Source organism: Phalacrocorax aristotelis, chromosome 13, assembly GCF_949628215.1.
Source record: "Phalacrocorax aristotelis chromosome 13, bGulAri2.1, whole genome shotgun sequence".
Taxonomy (NCBI): domain Eukaryota; kingdom Metazoa; phylum Chordata; class Aves; order Suliformes; family Phalacrocoracidae; genus Phalacrocorax; species Phalacrocorax aristotelis.
This window is the reverse complement of record NC_134288.1, coordinates 19,049,427-19,056,061: the sequence shown is the minus strand read 5'-3', so window position 1 is coordinate 19,056,061 and position 6,635 is coordinate 19,049,427. Positions and strand designations below refer to the sequence as shown.

General features: G+C 56.8%; 2 long non-coding RNA genes across 3 annotated transcripts in view; both read right to left on the bottom strand.

Annotated features, from left to right (window-relative positions):
* The window catches only part of LOC142064208 (uncharacterized), a 4,237-nt gene extending 941 nt beyond the window's left edge, over positions 1 to 3,296 (bottom strand). The window contains exons 1-2 of one of the 2 annotated variants that reach the window (XR_012663032.1): positions 3,212 to 3,296; positions 2,254 to 2,302 (exon numbers count right to left, since the gene is read on the bottom strand). This is a non-coding gene — a long non-coding RNA (uncharacterized LOC142064208). Of the gene's footprint in view, positions 1 to 2,253; positions 2,303 to 3,199 lie in introns of both variants that reach the window. The other variant, XR_012663033.1, reaches the window with a different exon arrangement.
* Positions 3,297 to 3,349: 53 nt separating this feature from the next.
* On the bottom strand, positions 3,350 to 4,346 carry LOC142064254 (uncharacterized). Its single transcript, XR_012663042.1, has 5 exons — positions 4,123 to 4,346; positions 3,859 to 3,904; positions 3,693 to 3,775; positions 3,568 to 3,607; positions 3,350 to 3,478 (listed from the first exon to the last, which is right to left on the bottom strand). It is a non-coding gene; the product is annotated as an uncharacterized LOC142064254 (long non-coding RNA).
* Positions 4,347 to 6,635: the final 2,289 nt, after the last annotated feature.

The following is a 6,635-nucleotide window of genomic DNA, read 5'->3' as shown; positions in this document are numbered from 1 at the left end:
TCCGCAACTTACGACACCTACTACCGCAACGTTTCTTTTCCTCCTCACGCAACTACGGTTACTCGGCCCGCCTCGCTCCTCTCCCTCTGATACTGACTTCACCGTTACCCGTATGCATCGAGTCGTTCCTTACCTAGCTTCGCAGCGACCCCTCTACGTGCTCGTACGCATCTCTACATCCACGCTGCGATCTCGCCCTTGCTCTGAGGCCGAGCGGTAGCACTTAGTAACAGCAAATAACTGCACGGGCCTAATACGATCCCCGTACTAGACAACGTCTCCTACGCTTAAACCCCTTTTTCCCCTGGATAAATCCGTTTCTACCGTTCATTCATCTACCGAGCACTACCTGTCTCCTCTCGTTGCCATAATTCGCTTCTCCTGCAAGGATAACGTTACCTCCCTAGGTCCGATACTTCCCATCCCTACTAATTGGGTCACCTCTTACTCAATAGTCCTCTAATTATACTAGAACTGTAACTCCTTTAGGCTCCTAGCAAGCGCTTACCACCTGAGCCTCAGACCCCGTTACCTTAGGCGCAAAGCTCGCTCTCCTTATGCGGTCCGCTTACTGCTCCGCTAATATACCTTTTCCTCTTCCGATCCGCACTGCCTCTGCGATGCGTACTACCGATCGGCTGACAACGTGCCTCCTCTCATCTCTGCGGACCTTACGCTTCAACGCCCCTATGACAGACAAACCGGCATCCTTATAACATACACTAACCACACCAAAGGTACTTCCCTACACCCTAGGTGTATACGATGACCGTAAACCCGCATCGTTCTCAAGCTGGCCTACCTAAACAATGGCTGCCTACTCCGACTCCCCGTACCCAAAAGCCACCGTATGCGATTTCATCAACACCGAGCCAGACCTATCGTATCGTACGTCCCAACATCGCCCCTTCAATGCCATATACCCAGACAGTACGCAAAACCCTATGCCTAGCGGGACAGCCACCCAAACATGCCTATTACACATTGCATGACACGCTGGCTGTAGAATGCCTATAAACGCTTTGGGAAACCGGCGCCGGCCGTGGAAGACAAAACCCAGATGCAGAAATTCCCAATCTCTAAGCCTCTTCAAAGACTGCATCTCAGCCCGACAAGGACATCTCCGACAACACCCCACACCACCGAACATCAGACCTCTACTGACACACGCATTGAACCTGGAAACCTTTGTGAGGTTTCCGACAGACCGGTCATCCGCCCACCGTGTCTATCGCTCCTTCCTCTCCACCGAGCCGGTCCGCCGCCTGTCGCCCTGCTCCTCCGGCGCTCCCTGGGAACTCCGCTCCCAGGCGCCTCAAAAAATTGCCCTGCCTGCCAAAACCCCGTCCCAGAGCCTGACCTCCGCCCAAACGTTGGCGATGAACGTCACCTCGCAGAGCGGCCGGGACCGGGGAAAAAAAATCCCCCAGCCGGGGAAAAAAAAAAAAAATCCCCCGGCTGGGGTTTTTTTATTCTAATTTTATTTTTAATCCTGTGGAAAAAGTTTGCTGTTAGCTACCACCACCAAACCCAACCCTCAAAACACCGTGAACGCCCCACACTGCACAACATTATCAAAGACAGTTTCTACAAAATATATGTCGCTACCCGTGTCCCTGGTTCATTTCAAACTACGTTCACCCATAGAACACAGGCAGCCAATATTGACTTCTGCATTCGCTCAACCTCGCTATGCAAGGATGTGCGAATGTACATCCGACGATACCACACCAGCTCTAATCGATCGCACACAGCAATGATGTACACGGGCGAATGCTTCCACCACGCCGCAGCGGTAGATTAACTATGGACATTCACTCAGCTACAACAGACAAACAGGGTACGACACGCACTACATATGTGCAACTGTACAAGACGGCGGAGGTAAGTGCCTAGGTACGCACACTCAGCCACACGAGTCACACAGGACAGCTATACAGATACACAACAAAGAACTGTACAATAGAAACTACATAGATATGTTCCAACAAACAAGAGCTGGAGGAATCTGTGCAGGCATATACGTACACCAATACAACAGTACGTGCACTCAACGGTACAAGTGTCGGAGGAAATTTAGTAGCGTGCAGTCACCCAAAGATGATCGTTACCAAAGGGAGGAACGTATATTCCTTCACCTAAAGAAAACCCCACAACAATCCACACTCAATAGTGTTGTCACCATCACGTCGCTCCACAAGGACCTACCCCGCAACATCCCCCACCTCACGTGCACCTGGCTTCTCCTCTCACCTGCTCCTTACCCGTGCTGGACTTGGACGGTCACCATCCTTTGCGGCCACTAGAGACAAAAGCACATAGAGCTGTCACTGCGCTTTCTACAAAAATCACCAGCTCTACACCCCTCTTCTCTGCAACCCAGTTCACCTCAAACGCTCCTTTGCCACCTTGCCCTGACTCGACACCCCCGGGCAGGGCGGCTCCAAGCCGAGACACCGCAACCACGGACGAACCCTACGCAGAACGCCAACAACAACACGCCTCAACAAACAAGCCGAGTCGCTCGGCAAGACCGACGACGCACGTACAGAAAACCTCCGTCCGGGAAGAGCACGCGCAGAACCCTAGCGTGCTCCCGGCACCATGCCAGAAAACGACGAGACCTTCGTGGGCGGGGACAAGCGCTTCCTCTCAAAACTGACGAGATGGATGCGTAAGCAGCCCGCCTTCAAAACCTCAGCCCTTGAAGACGCAAGGAAGAAGTGCCGGTCCCTAAAAGCGACAGCTAGCGAGCAGAGCCACTCACACGGCCGGGAACGGCGCGGCACAAGACCACCGGCCAGAACCACCCGAGACGCCAAAACGATCCACGCCCGAAGCTTGCGACGCCAAAAGAGAAGCGCCCCGTGGGCGCCGTGCCCACGACGAGGGCCTCGCCGGGCCCTAGTAACGCTGCCGAGGCACCTGCCTCGATCCTACGGAACAAAGAACAACCGAGACCCGAGGAAGGTCAAACGCACCCAACACCAAACACACAGACGCGCTACACTACGACACGCACAGCCTGGAACCGCCCTGCCCAGGGCACGCTGCCGTCATATTTCAGAGAAACCCGCTCCCTTCCCCTGCTCAAAGGGGACCGCTTCCTACACAACCCTCTCCCCTACGCTCTCTTTAAAACCCCTTCCGGCCACAGCCAACCGTGCCGCCCTCGCTCCCCCAACCCCTTCCCCAGCACCGTTGTCTCAACTTAGCTTTCAAGGGGCCGAGAGTCTCCCTCTTCCCTTCCTACTGAAGGGCAAGCACATGGAACTCCTCCAGTCACCAGCTGCCTCTTCGTCATCTGAAAAATAAAAACAATCACAAGCCCCACACAACAGCAGCCCTGTCAGTCAGCATCCCATCGCTCTACAAAGACCTAGGCCGCTGCATCCGTCTACCTCAGATGCGCCCGGCTGCTCCGCTCGCTTGCTCTGTGGCCATGCCCAACTCACACCGTTGTCCTCCCTTGTGGCCCCTAGGGCTACCAGGAGATCATGTTACCGCTGCACTTCCAAAGGAAGATCTCCCCAGCCCCGCGCCTCTCCTCCCTGCGACCCGGCTCACCTCAAACGTGCATCCGGTCCCAAAGGCAGCCGCACACAAGCTAAAAAACCACACAGAAACGCTTCAACCCGCTTGCCACACAACACCTTGGTACGGAACCGCCGCCCTGACCGCAATCGCCTCACCTTCTCGGACCTCTCGTTGCCATGCGTCATCTCCCCTCTGAAGGCCGATTGCGGCACCTGCAAAAATCCAAGCAGAAAGGCACCTGCTGAGAGACTGCAGAACTGTCAAGCTACCCACACTAATCCCCGTTCAAGACTCGCACCTTTTCCTCACCAGCTCACCTACCTGGACGCCATCAGTTCCAACTGCCGTGTTCAAGCTTGACCACCACCTACAAGATCCAAACGTGGGTTGTTCATGACTAACTGCAAAGCCCAAAGAGACACATCGCTACTTCAGCGCACCTAACATTGCTCACCCCGTGCAGTTCCCCTCCGGTGCCCGGATCCCGCTTGGCCCACCACATGCACCCTCAAATATTATTGCCATATTGCACTCACAGAGCCATCGGTCACCGCTTCCCTCTACATACACCACGCACCAACTCACCTGCTTACAGCGCTATCCTCGGCACTCCTCCGTCGCCCTGCACGACTCCTCCCTCGGCATCTGCAAAAATATCAAACGAGTCCCCTCAATGAACAGCAATAGCTTAGCCATTCCACAGGCCTTGTTCCCAGGTAGCAAGCCCATCGAGAGCCCAGCTAGGCCTGCTCTGCCATCTAAACGCCGTAAATCAAGCATTATGCCCGACCCACATCCAAGCCGGAACGCCCTTGAGATGCTCTTTGCTCCGCTGAGGCAGGAGCTCCCTCTCCCAGACAGCTACCGTCAGCCCCTGGGAGGCCACAAAACACCATGGGAATTCTTTTTCTCACCCACTGACAACGGCTGCTCGATCTAAAAGGGCCACACATCTTTTCCCCCAAAGAAGCAAGGCACTTTGACGCATAAGCCATAGCCTCTCATCACTCCTGTGCCACCTTGCCCTGACTCGACACCCCCGGGCAGGGCGGCTCCAAGCCAAGACACCGCAACCACGGACGAACCCTACGCAGAACGCCAACAACAACACGCCTCAACAAACAAGCCGAGTCACTTGGCGAGACCGACGACGCACGTACAGAAAACCTCCGTCTGGGAAGAGCACGCGCAGAACCCTAGCGTGCTCCTAGCGCCACGCCAGAAAACGACGAGACCTTCGTGGGCGGGGACAAGCGCTTCCTCTCAAAACTGACGAGATGGATGCGTAAGCAGCCCGCCTTCAAAACCTCAGCCCTTGAAGACGCAAGGAAGAAGTGCCGGTCCCTAAAAGCGACAGCTAGCGAGCAGAGCCACTCACACGGCCGGGAACGGCGCGGCACAAGACCACCGGCCAGAACCACCCGAGACGCCAAAACGATCCACGCCCGAAGCTTACGACGCCAAAAGAGAAGCGCCCCGTGGGCGCCGAGCCCACGACGAGGGCCTCGCCGGGCCCTAGTAACGCTGCCGAGGCACCTGCCTCGATCCTACGGAACAAAGAACAACCGAGACCCGAGGAAGGTCAAACGCACCCAACACCAAACACACAGACGCGCTACAAAACGACAGGCACAGCCTGGAACCGCCCTGCCCAGGGCACGCTGCCGTCATATTTCAGAGAAACCCGCTCCCTTCCCCTGCTCAAAAGGGACCGCTTCCTACACAACCCTCTCCCCTACGCTCTCTTTAAAACCCCTTCTGGCCACAGCCAACCGTGCCGCCCTCGCTCCCCCAACCCCTTCCCCAGCACCGTTGTCTCAACTTAGCTTTCAAGGGGCCGAGAGTCTCCCTCTTCCCTTCCTACTGAAGGGCAAGCACATGGCACTCCTCCAGTCACCAGCTGCCTCTTCGTCATCTGAAAAATAAAAACAATCACAAGCCCCACATAACAGCAGCCCTGTTAGTCAGCATCCCGTCGCTCCACAAAGACCTAGGCCACTGCATCTGTCTACCTCAGATGCGCCCAGCTGCTCCGCTCACCCGGCTGCTCCGTGCCCATGCCGGACGAGGACGAACGCCATCCCCTGCGGCCCCTAGAGATACCACAGGATACACAAAGTTACCATCGCTCCGCCAGAAAAAAAGGAAGAACGAACCACACCGGCCCCGCGCCTCTCCCCTCTGCGACCCGGCTCCCCTCAAACGCGCATCCAGGCCCAAAGGCAGCCGGCGCACAACCTGCAACGCCAGAGACAAACGCTTCAATTGAGTGGCCGTATGACACCTTGCTCTCAAGCAGCCGCCTGGCCTTCGAGCCCCTCACCTCTCAGACCTCTCGTCGGCACGCGGCGTCTCCCCTCCGCAGCCTGCGTGCGGCACCTGCAAGAACCCAGGCAAAAAAGGACCCGCTCGGGTGCTGCGGGGCGCTCAGGATACCCGCACAAACCCCCCCCATCTCAGACACGCACCTTTCCCTCGACAGCTCACCTGCCTGGCCTCCAGCAGATCCGGTCGCCATCTGGAGGCTCGCCCGCCACCTGCAAGAGCCAAACGCATGTCGCTCGCCACCACCTGCAACGCGACCCCTCAGGACGAATCGCTACGCTTCAGCCCACCCGTCACCGCTCACCCCGTGCGATTCCCCTCCGGTGCCCGGGTCCCGCTTGGCTCCTCGCATGCGTCCGCAAAGAAAAATTACCACAACGGCCTCATAGAGCCAACAGCCACATCTTCCCTCTAGATACACCGCACACCAACTCACCTGCTGACAGCGCCGTCCTCCATCACCCTGCACGACTCCTCCCTCGGCCCCTGCCAAACCGATGCCAAACAAGTCACCTGCGTGCACAGCGACAGCCGAACCACGACACGGGTCTCGATCGCACGTAGGAACACCCCTCGAGAGCCCAACTAGGGCGGCTCTTAAACATGAGCACAATACATCAGACATTAAGCCCAGCACACAGACAAGCCAGAACACCCTTGACACGCTACCTGCTCAGCTAAGACTCTAGCTCCCTCCCCCGGACACCTACGGTTGTTCCCTGGGGGCCCACAAAACCCAACAGGAATTACTTCCCCCACCCACCGACGACAGC